This window comes from Colletes gigas, unplaced genomic scaffold, assembly GCF_013123115.1.
Source record: "Colletes gigas isolate AHSC1104 unplaced genomic scaffold, ASM1312311v1 Colletes_gigas_Sc00033, whole genome shotgun sequence".
Taxonomy (NCBI): domain Eukaryota; kingdom Metazoa; phylum Arthropoda; class Insecta; order Hymenoptera; family Colletidae; genus Colletes; species Colletes gigas.
Genome location: NW_025106662.1, coordinates 678,248 through 694,461, shown reverse-complemented (window position 1 = coordinate 694,461; position 16,214 = coordinate 678,248). Strand labels below are relative to the sequence as shown.

General features: G+C 33.9%; 1 protein-coding gene across 5 annotated transcripts in view; it reads right to left on the bottom strand.

The window, feature by feature from the left end:
* The window catches only part of LOC122402066 (DENN domain-containing protein 5B), a 37,382-nt gene that overhangs the window by 19,991 nt on the left and 1,177 nt on the right, over nt 1-16,214 (bottom strand). The gene's annotated exons all lie outside the window — the stretch shown is intronic.

Here is a 16,214-nt window from a genome sequence, read left to right as displayed (position 1 = left end):
TATTGATTCGAGAGCATGTTACACGCATGAGACACCGTGTAACGAGTATTTTTCACGAACGCAGGGGGCCCACCGACTGTTTAACTGGAAATGTCTTCAGTATATTAACTGTTACGTATAATTATCTTCACTAAAATATCAAGTAGCATCATTTAAATATTTTATTTTTTTGAATAAAAAATAAAAACAATGTTAAGCGATAGTAAGAACAATTTTTTGATGATTTAAAATTTGTAAGTTGCAAAGGTAGATATTCTTCGTGAATAATAATCCATGATAAGTATCTAGATTAGTTTAGAATAATAAAAAGAATTACGATCTTCCAGAGCACACTCTTTTTAAGTTCCATTTATAAAACTCGGTAACCTTGATTTTTATATATACATATCCTTCCAACGTCATTGTCGTCTGAAATAAACGTCTTCCTTTATAAGGCGAATAATTGCTTTTACAAAAAGAAATGTATTTTCTCAATTTAGAATTGCAAGAAAGTCAATCGCGTTCCGGTCGAATTCATTTTTGTTGACTCGTTGTTTCAAATTGCTTTCCATCCTTTCCCGTATACTCAACATACTGGCGATGAATGCACGAATACCTCCCTGACGATCGATAAACCAATAAAAGTAATCGTTTTGTCACCGATACTTTTTTTTCAAACTTCAGACGCACTAAAAATATTTTTTTACATGCAAACACGACCAGCCTCGGTTTCATACTCACATTTTATTGTCAAAATACGCCGCGCAGAAGGGTTACGTTTCCAAGCGAGTATAAAACGTTATTTTCAGACGCAAAAGCTGGGCATCGAACGCGTAGCAAAAATTTAACTCCGGTTGAGAAATACTTTACGTCCCGATTTCAGGGTCACCCTTTTCTAAATTTCACATTTGGCAAGTTTACCTCGTTCCTTAAATAAATCGGGTCACCGAACAGCATTTAATTAAATAACTCTTTTCAAGTCTCTCTCAATTTTTCAAAACAATTCTATCCGATACCCGATTAATTTTCGATTAAAAATTAAAAGTCCGTGGGTCGAATTACGAGGTTCGTTCAATAAGTCCTTAGAAAATTCAAGACCTGGCGCTCGTAGCATCGAAAATGGTTTGTATTTAATAAGCATCGTGACTCACTAGACAACTCTCAAAGTTTCAGTTATATCCACCACATGGTTTCATTTTTATTGTCGATCGAAGCAAGGAACGTCTTCACCTGTGCAGTTTCGATGGCCAAAATCATGGAATTAAAGTTCGAATTATTACAACATCTACCGTATTCGCCGGATTTTGCCCCCAGTGACTTTTTTTTATTTAATAAAGTTGGAGAAACGCTTGGAAAAGTGAATAGAGCTAAATGGAGATTATGTTGAAAAATAAAAAAAAAAACTACCTAAAATAATTGGTTTTTCTATCTTTTTCTAAGGACTTATTGAACGACCCTCGTATGTCCCAAGACATTTCCTCCCGATTTTACTATCCGATGACTCACTCTCCACAGTAGCTAAGACGCTAACACTACACAGCTCAGTGTTCTAAACACAGATGCGTGTAAGAGCACACAGCGTTCGTGATACGCAAAACACAATAGTACTTTGTTTTAATGTAGTGACACGTTTCAAGATATAAAGCGATAATAACATAACGTAACAACACTATATCTCGATAGTCTAAAAATAGAAACATTTCATATAGTACACGGTAATCATTGTTCGCGTATCTCATACGCGTAGTATACGACTTCGTTCCGTAACCATACTTCCGCCCTTTAAGCGCGTATTTAAGTGGCGGGGACCCCTTCGCGCACAAATGACCCCGTGCACGATGACGTCATCCACGCTCGCAAGAAGGCAGAAGGAAACATTCGGCAAAGCGCAAATGATATATTTTTCCGTGGCGTACAACGTGTCAGAAACTGCTGGTATAATAATGAATCGAGACCAGAGGTCAGGCAAGCGTATTTTTACGCAGTTTTCCTCGTTCGATTACACCCAACAGTTTTCTACGCGACGTAAAAAGTGCTCGTTAAACTCGGGCCTAAGATATCCCTAATCATTCCCTTCTATCTTATTCTTATATCACGACTGTATAATATACAATGACTGTCACTTAAAATCGTACACATAGCGGTTCAGCCGATATTTCTTCAATAAAACATGAAAATTGTACTAAATTATTGAAACTCGTATAGATGCATATAGTGTAACGTTTCTTTATTTGATACATAACAACAATACAAAAGAACCTTTAGTAGTACTCAGTAAATCAAATAAAATTTTAGGTTGCGTATGAAACTTAGTTGCCAGTAAAAATCGTACTCTGTTGGTAACATTGGAAATCCGGTGAATCCCCAATTGTTTTTCGTGTAACAATGCTTAGAAGCGATTGAATTTAGCTGAGTTAGCAGCATTCTGATCGTTATATGCGTTATTCTACCAAAAAATTCATAAAAAAGCCTTAAAATGCGACAAACCACAGTAGCGGAGCGTGAATTAGTTATTTATCACAATATAAACAAGAGAAGTTATAATGAAATTAGTAAAATTATTAATCGAAGTAGAAGCACAGTTCAATGTATAATAAAACAATACAAAGAAGAGGTCGTGTAGTGAATAAATTATAAGAGAGGTCTGATAAGAAACTTAATATCAGGGATGAACGATGGATTGTTAGAAAAAATAAGGATGACCCGAGGATTAGTGTTTCAAAATTTGTGTCGAAAGTCGAAAAATATTTAAATAAGAAAGTAAGTGACTCAACCATTAGAAGAGTATTAAGAAAACAGAAGTATCATGGTAGAGTTGCTCGAAGGAAGCCGTTCATAAGTTTTGCAAAATAAGAAGAAGAAGTACGAGTTTGCTACGAAGTATATAAAGGAACAGTTTACTTTTTGGAAAAATGTAACTTTTACTGACGAACCGAAATTTAAGATCTTCGGTTGGGAAGGAAGAAAATTTGTATGGAGAAAACCAAATACAGCTATGGATATTAAAAATCTCTGGGCGACTATTTTTAGGCACTACAACCCCCCTCCCCACGATTTTTCTTAAAAATTAGTTTTTCAATTTTAATAAATTTGTTTGACGCTGTAGGCAAATCTAATACTTTTAATACGCAAGTCTAATACTTTTTGTGGATATCCATGGGCACTACTTCAAAAAAAAATTTCATTAAAATATATTCACTATTCTAGGAGTTATGGTCGTTTGAAAATTGGACCATTTTTACGGGGTTTTTCTCACTTTACGGGGTCAAGGAACAATTTTTCGAATATACTTGAAATATTTACTTATTCTACACTAAAATACGCGTTGTTTACCATTTGAAACATTAAAATCGTCCAATCCGTTCAGTATTTCTGGCCACACATTAGATTTTCGGTATGGAATTTTTTTCTCAAAAATACGTAGGAATTCGGGGGTATGTGTAATGACCAAAAATGATTGTAATCGATCCTTGCAACCGAAAATCATTTTTTTAAAACGGTTTGAAAAATTTAGGCAGCTACCTGAATTTTTTTTCTCGAAAGTTGGTATAATTCTGAGGATATGTGTATTCACCAAAAATGATTTTAATTGATCTCCGCAGCCAAAAATAATTTTTTCAGAATGATTTAAAATTTTTTAATTTAAGTTTTTTATAACTTTTTAACGAAGCCAAGAAATTGATATTCTTGATTTTCGTCTTATTTTGCCCTCAAGAATCTCCCATTCAAATTTTTCCCAGGGATGGCCGAGCACCCTGTATAATATACAGCGTGTACACGGATAAACAGTTCTAAACTCCTATCACGTTGTTTTCTCCGCTACTGATGCCACGTTCCCGTACATGCACTTGAATTTATAGGATTCCCGAAATCGATATTTGACCCTATCGAATATCGAAAGCAGCATTATCGAAAGTTACTGGTATCGAACGTTACGTTGCTATCGCAAGGTAGCTCGGCAAAGCATGACGACCTGAAGAATTCGAGACCAGACAAACAACGATAAAAACGTGCACGTTATGCGGACCGTGTCACGCGATCTAGGCTGTTTTACGGAAAAAGTACATGCACGAGGATCCAGCGCCATTTTCTTTTTTTTCAGGTAGATAAAAAAACAAACGGATCCGTTGATCAACCCGGCGACATCGCATGATTTCAGCAGCGATAATCGTTGGAAAGTTCACATTGCAACCGGACCGAGTTCTTCCACTCGAATCCAACTGATTCGAGTCGAATTAAAGTGCATTGGGGTCTGTTGCATTTTAATGCTGAATTTTTCACCATTTTGTTCCCTGTCTTGATGGAATTCTACTCGGCCGACGATACGCGTGTTTGCTCGCACGAATTCTAATCGTATTTTGCCTAGAAATTAATGGCAATTAAACAATGCTAATGCTACCCGAGACTTTCTTTACAATCATCGTCGATATATTAATTGTATTATTTAGGTTAATGTATGTTTTTAGGTTACTTTAAAATTTCTTCTTCCCAACATAATGATACGATCAAGAATATTGATAACTAATTATCTTCAACAGGCGATAAATACTTCTGGTATGATACACATAATAATACCTCAGTATTCTGTAAACATATTAAGAGGAAGATGTTTCAATTATTGTATGTATTTTCTTAATGAGAAAATAGAAAAACAAATTAAATAAGTGCAGCTACATAACTTACGATTAATACAATATTGCTGCTGCTGTACTTTCTCTCGACTTTATTATATCTTATGTTTGAAACGTTATCCTCATAATAAACAGTCCGAAATAATTACCATCGAGTATGTAATTAAACTTTCCAACTGTAATAATAGCTATAAGAAAGACGTTTTACTTAAAACAACATGATCTAACGATTCATTTAATAATTAGAACGCATGAGGAAGTACCATTGAAATGTGAGAACAAAAAAAAAGAAACACGTCAAAGGAAGGAAAGCGTATTCAACGAACAAGGAACTTTTCTATCGAAGAAGCACGACTTCTGAAGGTTTCGCAAACTGAAACATACCCTGGTTTACCGTCGAGATGTCAATACGATTATCGATAATACTATATTGACATCAACGATTGGGTTCGATATATCAAGTATATCGATTCCTTTCAATATATTGTCATTGATACACGCATTTTGATTTATCGATACTATCGATACGTTTTACATTACCTTCTGCGTTTCACCATATACAATGAGTCACAGCCAAAATCATACATCACATATATGAAAATGTTTCACTCTAAAAAAAAGTTTAAGAATGATTTGGAAAAAAAATAAGGCAGACATATGGACCGTTTATTTTGAAAGTGGTGTAAGTCCATTTTCTCTTGTTTCGAGAAAATTAAAGGTTAACATATCTGTTAATTAAAAAATTTAGGCAAATTATATGAAGTCTAGCAATGTTTCTACTGTTTTATCAATATGTAATTTGGTTATATAAATTTGTTTTACGCGTATTTTACTAAAATGATGTATACTTACGGGCTGCAAATGGACTTACACCACTTTCAAAATTAGACAATTGTAAAAGTCGTTATTATAAATATATAAATTAAGTTATTATAATACAGTGCCGAAAACATCTCACAGCTAAAATTCTACACATTAAGAATATTGTTTTATATTTAAACTAAATTAAAAATTAGTACATATTTTGTAGGATATCCTCGGCTGCATTCTACGGCATGTAACCATTTCGGCATAGATTTTATTAGGTTTTGTGTAAAATCGGGGTCAATTTTTCTCCATTCTTCTTCCAATGCCTTTTTTTAATCATTTTTATTAGAAATCGTAAATTTTCTAATCCTTATTTCTAATTCATGTCAAATATTCTCAATTACGTTCAGGTCGGATGATTAGGGAGGTGTATTGATAACTTTCGGGCAGTTATATAATCGCCATACTTTAACAATATGCAACGTATGTTTTGGGTCATTATCACTATAAAATTTTAAACAATTCAAAATTTCTAATTTTTCGGCATTACTTTTTAAATTCTTTTTTAAAATATTCAAATAATCAAATTTGTCCATGTTCCCTTCAATAAATTACAAATTTCCTGTTCCAGTAGCTGATATACACCCCCAAACCATCACTGGCCCACCTCCATGTTTTATAGTAGGATTCATATTTTTTATTTTAAATTCTTCATTAGGTTTATGCCATACAGTAACTTTGCTATCCGAATGAAGAAGATTAAATTTGCTTTCGTCGGCAAAAATAACTTCTTTCCAAAAACTAAAATTCTTATTTAGATACTGTCTTGCAAACTGTCCTTTTCTTATTTTTATCGCTGACAAATGATTTATTTCTTGCGGCACGCCCATAAAAATCATTCTTTCTTAGTACTCTTCTTACAATTTTTGGATTAACAGATATTTGCAAATATTTTTCCACCTCGTTCGACAATTTAGGTGCACTCAGCTTTGGATTTTCTTTGATTTTTCTAATTATCCATTACTCATCGTATGCATTAAATTTTTTGTTCGGTGCTGTTCTTAATTTATTTGTAATTCTATTTCCTCCTCTATAGCGTTTAATAATGTATTGAGCAATGCTAATACATCTACCAATAATTTTTGCAATTTCTCGATAGCTTTTCCCATTTTGAAAGTTCTTTACAATTTCTCGGACCTCTAGCGTCGTCTGCTTCATTTTTACTATTATTACGATTTATTTTCTTACTTCGATGCAATACCACGTTTACTAACAAGCTAAAACAATGTGATCTTCTTCCGTTTAACGTTCTTCCTTTCTTTTCGGGGATTCCTGGAGAGGAATACCAGATAGGGAAATAGCATACGATTTTAGCTGTGAGATGTTTTCTGCACCGTATTATAGTAACTTTACTTTTTTTTATGTTAAGCAATATTCATTTCTTTTGTCGTTACTACACAATAAATACAGATATATTTACAATATATGTTTGCTTTATTTTTTTTTTCCAAATCATTCCTAAATTTCTTTTTTCGAATGAAACATATTTTCATATGTGTTGTACGATTTTAACTGTGACTCACTGTAATCCGATTTCTTAATTTGAATGCAAAATAACCAAAAGTGTAAAAAAAAATCTTATATTGTATACTAATCTTGCCTAATATACAAGCACGTGTTACATATGGTCTTGCATGACCGAACTTCTGATCTTTGCAAGCGAATTTATTGAACTTTACTGACCTCTGAATCAATTATGGACTCGTAAGTCAACGAACTTGTTAACTTTCGACCGTTTGCAAAACAAATGCCAAAAATTTACGCGAACACTTAAGAACAATTTACAAGAATATTTACCGGTTGAAATGCAATTAATGAAAGACTGCTTTCCTTGCACATTGTCTTCGTGTGGCAAGTATCGTTTACTACAGACAGCCAGACAAGTTTAATGCCTTAACTTTGCGCGCGACCGGATCGATCGAGTCGTCTCACTATACCAACATTAAATTGACGAATAGGCGAGTCTGAACACGTTATAGCAGAGCTTCTGTACGGAAAGTCCAAGTGACTGTTGCGTCGAAAGGCATCTAAATCCAAAGAGTTACGAACTCGCGAACAGTGACAATGTTATTCAATTTACTTAAAAGACTGGGCGCCACCCTTTACGTAATCGTGTATGTAACACATTGAAAATAGTTTCAAGAAACAGATAATACTCCTATAAAACGGAATTAAATTATTGAAGATAATAATTATTTAGAAAGTATCATTCCAAATTAAGAATCACAATCCGTTGAAAATAAATTTATCAAACGAGGAAGGCTTGAATTTACATAAACCGATAAATTAATTAATTATCAGGATAATAGTATCTTTACAGGCGGTTGACCGTGGCTATTTTGAAAATTAAACATTTTATCTGTAATTGGCTAAATTGGACGATTCTGTTTAATCGTTACTAGAATTTGCTTCTCAAAATAATAATTCAACGTTTAAACTACATTTTAAAAACCTGATAACAATTTACAGATTTTGAGATTACGTTCTATCAATAATTGCTACAACTTTAAAATATAATGTATACAATGTAATATAACTTTTGTATGTCTTTTCTAGGTCTAAATTCACGGTTCTTTTTTCTTAAGATGACCAATTATACGGTCGATAACGTTTAAAGTATTCGTACGTCTTTGGTGACATTAAAGACTCTCGTGCTTGAATAACCATTACTTTGGTGGTTTAAAATTTTACTCGAGCATATAATAAATTGCAAAATGTTTAAAAGGAATGGCGAACTTAAAGAACTTTGTTTGTAATCCGACACACTATAAATATGCAGATACTTGTTCGATGTATAAAATATTCAAGTACTGATTACATACACAACTATATGAATAGTTAGATAATTGAATAGCCAATTATTCGTATAGTCGAGTAATTCTACAGTCGAGTCTTTGAATATTTATGTACTCTTCCAATATTCGATATACAATGATTTCGTAATCGATTCGAACTCGTTCGTTCGTATCACAGTCAATAAATAAGTGAATTTTGTTTTCGAAAGCTTTCCGTGTTCCGATTAATTTTGTCACTCTGGAGGGTGCTCGCGGTACATCGCGTTGCATCTGTTGCAGCTGCTCTCAGCGTGCAGTATCTTTAGAATACTCCCCAGTCTCTTTGTCGCACCGGGCTTCATTCAAGAACGGCCTTTTTCAGAAATACTCGAGAAAACTGCCGCTACGGGATCCACAGTGCGAAACCTATTTTTCATTCTTCGTTCTCTCCATTTTTTGTTTGCCCACGTTAGTACTATAGAGAACCAGTTCTTCATCCACCTCGTTTTTCCAAATGAAAAATCATTTTAGACCACGAGCTTCGTTTTAAACAGATTATAAAATGTTATACGAATGAGACAGAAATTACTGTGAAAACGTTTGGAATCGAATACCTGAACAATAGCTGTGAATAAAACTGAAAACCAATTTTTTTCTCTTATCTAAATGCACTTAAAACTGAAAGATTATATAAATAAATATTTGATCGAATAAGAAATAGATAAAAAATGATTTGTAAAGCTCAAACCTGACGCAAGATTCTATTGCAAGAGTGTCCATTTTACCGTGACACGGCTAAAACACGTCAGACGAACGGGGTCGAAGGTCACAATTCAACGAAAGCTGGGAATTATCTCCTTCTTGTTGCTATTGTTCACAATTGCCCTTTGTTCGACGCGTAAGAGTATACAGGGTGTCCCGCGATAGACGGTACGACCATATCGGAGATAATTCCACGTGGACGAACAATACGGCTGTTCTTGCACGTAGTTTCGTTATCGAGGAAACTACAGTAACTGTCACTTGAAATCGTACACCTAGCGGTTCATCCGATATTTTTGTCAATAAAACATGAAAATTGTACTGAATTATTGAAACTCATATAGAGGCATATAGTGTAATGTTTCTTTATTTGATACATAACAACAATACAAAAAACCTTTAGTAGTAGTCGGTGAATTAAATAAAATTTTAGGTTGTGTGTGAAACTGCCAGTAAAAATCGTACAGAGGAAATAAGATACAGTTTTAGAATAATATGTGATAAAAAATGTTTATATTAATATTTAGTTGGATAACCAAATGCATTTTGAACACACAGCAGTCGTCGAGGAATTGATTTTACTAAATTCTCACAAAATTCAGGTGTTATTTTCGACCACTCTTCTTGTAAAGCTTTTCTAAGGCTTTCCTTGTTTGTAATATTGTGTAATCTTACTTTATTGTCCAGTTCGTTCCAAATATGGTCTATGACATTGATATCAGGAGATTGTGGGGGCGTTTGAAAAACTTTAGGACAGTTATACAATAGCCAACTCTTCGCTATACACATAAGAATTGTGCTTCGGATCGTTGTCGGCGTAAAATTTAAAATCGTATAATATTCCTATTTTTTCGGTATTTATTCATTACATTATCAATAAATACCAGATTTCCAACGCCAGATATTGACATCCAGCCACAGACCATATCAGACCCACCGACAAATTTAATAATCGCTCGGAGATTTTTAATATGCATAGCTGTATTTGGTTTTCTCCATACAATTTTTCTTCCATCCGAACCGAAGATCTTAAATTTCGGTTCGTCAGTAAAAGTTACACTTTTCCAAAAAGTAAACTGTTCCTTTATATACTTCGTAACAAACTCGTACCTCTTCTTCTTATTTTGCAAAACTTATGCGCGGCTTCTTTCGAGCAACTTTACCATGATACTTCTGTTTCCTTAGTACTCTTCTAATGGTTGAGTCACTTACATTCTTATTTAAATATTTTTCAACTTTCGACACAAAGGGTATAGCCGAATAAGGGGGTCAAATGTGCCCCCAAACCGAATGGAACGAGCCCGGGGTCATTCGATAGCAAAAAAAAAATAACCCCTGTGTGCAAATTTTTAACTTGAAATCTCGACCGTGGGGGTAGTAATGGGGTGAAAACGAAAATCATGTTTTTGAATTATTTCTCTTGACCTATTGAGTAAAAAAATGTAAAAAAATTCAGAGACATTTCGAGTACCGGGGCACATACTTTGGGAGATTTTCAGATTTTTTGATTGAAGAACCAGGTAGTGAAAAATAAAAAACAGCAAAAAATGCCGAAAAATGCCGATTACGTATTGAAGGAGGCCCGGAACTACTTTTATACTTTTACAGTAAACAGGTATTACTATTACTATTACTCTCAATTTTTTTCAGATTTTTCATTTTGGTGCGCCGCAGTGAAAAAAAATAAAAACCGAATTTTTCCTCATTTTCTGCGTATTAGAGTAACTTACACGTTGAATTTTTATGCGTCCTTCAATATATAAGTGTTTTGTAGACTGTTTAATGTTTCTACACTAAGCAGAATTACATAACAATTGAAACAAATAAAATAAAGCCAACCGTTGAGCGCAATATATCCTAGAAAATCAACGATATTTTCAACGGCGTCGATGGCGCAGTTGTTAGAGTGTCCAACTGCTGAACCGCTGCAAGTTTTTTTACCATAGGTTCGAGTCTCTCTTCTGGACTTAGGATTTTTTTTCCTTCATTATTTTTTTTCTTCAAATTCTAACTATATAACAATGCTTTATATTTATTTATAAATGTTCTGAAAGCATATTACAAATATTTTAACCTGAAATATGTATAAATATAGTTTTAGAGTGTTTTTTGCGTTTTTATTTTTTTTGTCAACCACGATTATTGTTTAACATCTCTTACACTGAAATTAATGTGAAATGTTAGTTTTCAAATCTCTTACCTTTGACTATTGTGAATGGATCGGCGCAGAAGATTGTATATTGGCTTACTATTACTTCTTCTCGCCCTTCGATCAAGCAGATCTTTCCTTCTTTTTCTCTTTCTTTGATAAATATGAATGTTTGCTACGGCTTCAGTATCTAACGTAGACATGTAAGGGCCATTCCACGCCAAATCTATTAACCCACTCTCTGCCAATGATACTTTTTTCTAATAAACCCATTTTTAAGTACCAGTTTGATCGTTTCATGCTTATTTTTGAATGAAGTATCATTGCTCGATGGAAACCACGGGAAGGTGGTGGGCTTCTTCCATCAGGAGAGGCGAAGGATGGGTTAGAAGTGATTACATGGATCGGATGAGAGTAAATGGCGGACATAAGTGTTGGAAATAAAAAAAAGCATGGCTCAATCTTGGTCGCTGTCGACGTTAATTACGGGATTTACTTGTTCGATATTAAATAATTTACTCAGAATTTCTGCAGGACGTACAATTCGTGAAAAGTACCGAGCATGCGATAAATAATAAATTATTGCTGCGACATGTGAACAGCAACCGACAGTACGGTTACCATTCGCACATTCGCAACAATAGCGTTTAATCCCGGAGTAACCAATTGAATTTGGTACGTAGTTAATGTAACATCTATATGTTTTACTATTGATGTGACGCGATCTCACTTCACATTTAATAATATTTTTTGTCTGCTTAAGGCAACGAACAATTATATTATTATCTTCATCCATAACTTCCGCTAAGTAAGATATGGCTTGTGATAATTGGTATGTTCCCGTAAATAGAATTTTTTCCCCGTGGTTTCCATCGAGCAATGATACTTCATTCAAAAATAAGCATGAAACGATCAAACTGGTACTTAAAAATGGGTTTATTAGAAAAAAGTATCATTGGCAGAGAGTGGGTTAATAGATTTGGCGTGGAATGGCCCTTACATGTCTACGTTAGATACTGAAGCCGTAGCAAACATTCATATTTATCAAAGAAAGAGAAAAAGAAGGAAAGATCTGCTTGATCGAAGGGCGAGAAGAAGTAATAGTAAGCCAATATACAATCTTCTGCGCCGATCCATTCACAATAGTCAAAGGTAAGAGATTTGAAAACTAACATTTCACATTAATTTCAGTGTAAGAGATGTTAAACAATAATCGTGGTTGACAAAAAAAATAAAAACGCAAAAAACACTCTCAAAACTATATTTATACATATTTCAGGTTAAAATATTTGTAAAATGCTTTCAGAACATTTATAAATAAATATAAAGCATTGTTATATAGTTAGAATTTGAAAAAAAAAATAATGAAGGAAAAAAAATCCTAAGTCCAGAAGAGAGACTCGAACCTATGGTAAAAAAACTTGCAGCGGTTCAGCAGTTGGACACTCTAACAACTGCGCCATCGACGCCGTTGAAAATATCGTTGATTTTCTAGGATATATTGCGCTCAACGGTTGGCTTTATTTTATTTGTTTCAATTGTTATGTAATTCTGCTTAGTGTAGAAACATTAAACAGTCTACAAAACACTTATATATTGAAGGACGCATAAAAATTCAACGTGTAAGTTACTCTAATACGCAGAAAATGAGGAAAAATTCGGTTTTTATTTTTTTTCACTGCGGCGCACCAAAATGAAAAATCTGAAAAAAATTGAGAGTAATAGTAATAGTAATACCTGTTTACTGTAAAAGTATAAAAGTAGTTCCGGGCCTCCTTCAATACGTAATCGGCATTTTTCGGCATTTTTTGCTGTTTTTTATTTTTCACTACCTGGTTCTTCAACCAAAAAATCTGAAAATCTCCCAAAGTATGTGCCCCGGTACCCGAAATGTCTCTGAATTTTTTTACATTTTTTTACTCAATAGGTCAAGAGAAATAATTCAAAAACATGATTTTCGTTTTCACCCCATTACTACCCCCACGGTCGAGATTTCAAGTTAAAAATTTGCACACATGGGTTATTTTTTTTTTGCTATCGAATGACCCCGGGCTCGTTCCATTCGGTTTGGGGGCACATTTGACCCCCTTATTCGGCTATACCCTTTTGGAACACTAATCCTCGGATCATCCTTATTTTTTCTAACAATCCATCGTTCATCCCTGATATTCAGTTTCTTATCAGACCTCTCTTTTAATTTATTCACTACACGACCTCTTCTTTGTATTGTTTTATTATACATTGAACTGTGCTTCTACTTCGATTAATAATTTTACTAATTTCAAATAACTAATTCACGCTCTGCTACTATAGTTTGTCGCATTTTAAGGCTTTTTTATTGATTTTTTGGTAGAACAACGCATATAACAATCAGAATGCTGTTAAATCAGCTAGATTCAATCGTTGCTAAGCATTGTTACACGAAAAACAATTGGGGATTTCCCGAATTTTGAATGTTACCAACAATGTACGATTTTTACTGACAGCTAAGTTTCACACGCAACCCGAAATTTTGTTTAATTTACCGAATACATACTAAAGATTTTTTTGTAATGTTACGTATCAAATAATGAAACGTTACACTATATGCATCTATACGAGTTTCAATAATTTAGTACAATTTTCATGTTCTATTGAAAAAATATCGGCTGAACCGCTAGGTATACGATTTTAAGTGACAGTCACTGTATATCGCTTTCAGCGACTATACTGCGTGCCCGGAGTAATTCAATCCTGAAAACTGGCGATCGCGTACGACGAAAGTACTGGTGTTGAATTACGACACACTTGTTTCGCTACGAATTCTACGGCCGTTAAGTCCGACGCACGTGTGCGCGAAGATTTCTGGTGTCATACCGAGTTTTCAATCTGGATATCTAACTCGTGAGAGAAATGAATTTACAAAAAATGTACTGTTGTTACTTTGTAGGACTCTTTAAACCAAAGTATAGAAAAAAAAAAAAGGTAATTATTTATTTTAACGATTCCTCACCAATTTCGATGGCCTTGAAATATGTTTTCAAGGTTGTTGTTATGAAGATTTTTTCTCTATGTATACATATAACCGCCGCTCGGCCTTAGTTTCCGAGATTTTTCTTCAAAATGATCGCTGCTACTGCAATGAATCCTGTCTATACGTACTTACGTGACTGTGGCAGCGTGTGTGTAAGCGTTGAATCGCCGATTGTTTATTATTTCTATAGATACATCGAGGCGGCCGGCAATGGGTGCGTATAACGGATGTGCGTAAAAACTCGATATGAGTAGCCGGCCGCCTGACGGCATAAACAAATTTTACCTAAACCTTACTTAAACCTAACTATTCTACCTAGTAGTTAATATAATGGATTAGGTTTAGGTTAGATTTTCTTATACCGGCCGCCGCATTCATCTTCTATTGCAATTTTCTTTATTTATATTATCCGATATTAGCTTGACACAGTATATAGTATTTGTCGTTGGTCGTCATTATTTTAATACAAGAGTACCTGCATTTTTTTATATAATGGCAGACATTTTTCCAATAAAGTTTAATATTTTATCTCCAACTCAACCCGAGGTTAATTCAAACATAAAATTATTTTTGCAAATATCTCGAAAACGAAGAGCGAGCGGCGGTAACACGTATAAAGAAAAAATCTTCGTAACAGTGACCTTGGCAACATATTTCAAGGTTATGGAAATTGGTGAGGAATCGCTAAAGTAAATAATTACCAACATAAATGATCTACAAGTACAGTTAAAAATGCTGAAGGTTGAAAAATAAAATAAATAAACTGGCGCGAAGCATATATTGCACGCCATGCGGTAAGGAGTTAATGTTACAAAGTAACTCTATGCCTATTTTGTATGTAGCAAAAAGATTATCAGATATTTATTACATTATTATAAGAATTTGTTTCATACAACGTATACAAAATGACTGAACCGTTACCAATTATATTTTGCTTTCCAACCTTCAACCTTCTTATGTGTAATTTTTTTCTCTTTTGTACCTTTATATTAAATAGAAGTAACTCTTATGACCTTAACTACGTCCTTTGACTACGTTTCTCCTATTCTTGCTCTGTATATTTTCATTTCTATTATTGAGATTGGGTTTAGCACTTCAGCTGCACATCTTCTCTTTACGTTATTGTCTCGGATCTCATTTTCTGCAACGAATGAATGTTAATTTTATATGCATAACGTGTTGGTTCTGTGCAATAGAGACGTTAGATAAATAGATAAATTATTTTTACAAATTTTCTGTTAATTGCTCGTAAACAATTAATTCCTGGACAAATTGCTCATGATGGGAGCCAAGCATAGCCGTGTGCAAAGAGGATACGCAAACAAATTTTATGCAAAAAAGTTACATACACAAACCGAGGCAGTAGTAAACCGTCCGCTTAACGAAACAAGTGGTCAGCACTCAGCGCATGCATCTTTTAACGCGGAATTTTCCCAGGAGTGGCACCAGCAGTCTGTAAAACGATCCCTTCGAAGCTGTTCTGGGAAAAAATGGACCGCACGAGAGAAGCATTGCTTCTTAGGAAGATCCGTTGCTTCCTGTACCCTCATTGTTCGCGTCCCGAATAACTTTTGCACGGCAAGCGTCACTAACTATCAACCACCAAAATGTATTACATTATATGCTGGTTATGTATTACGAAATTGGTCTAAATCATATATTAAATTAATCTCTTTTCATAGTCAACTTATTTCTAGGCTACTATACCTTTTGACTTTTAAATAAATAGTTTTCTTATCTTGCTTCGTGCATTAATTTACAAATTACAATTAATTGAAAATGATAAATAAACAACTTCTCGTATTTGATCCACGTAACATGTTTGTATCTGCCTAAACTGATAAGATAAAAAATCGATGAACACACAACATTCGTAATGATTAAGTCCATAAATTAGCAAGTATAATAAATATTGTATATTAATAATAATGATATAATAATTCCATCGCTATTAAAAATAATACCGTAAAACAAGAATAACGATAAAAAAATTTAATAAATATCGTGTGCTGATACAATAATTATAATTCATCATCCTA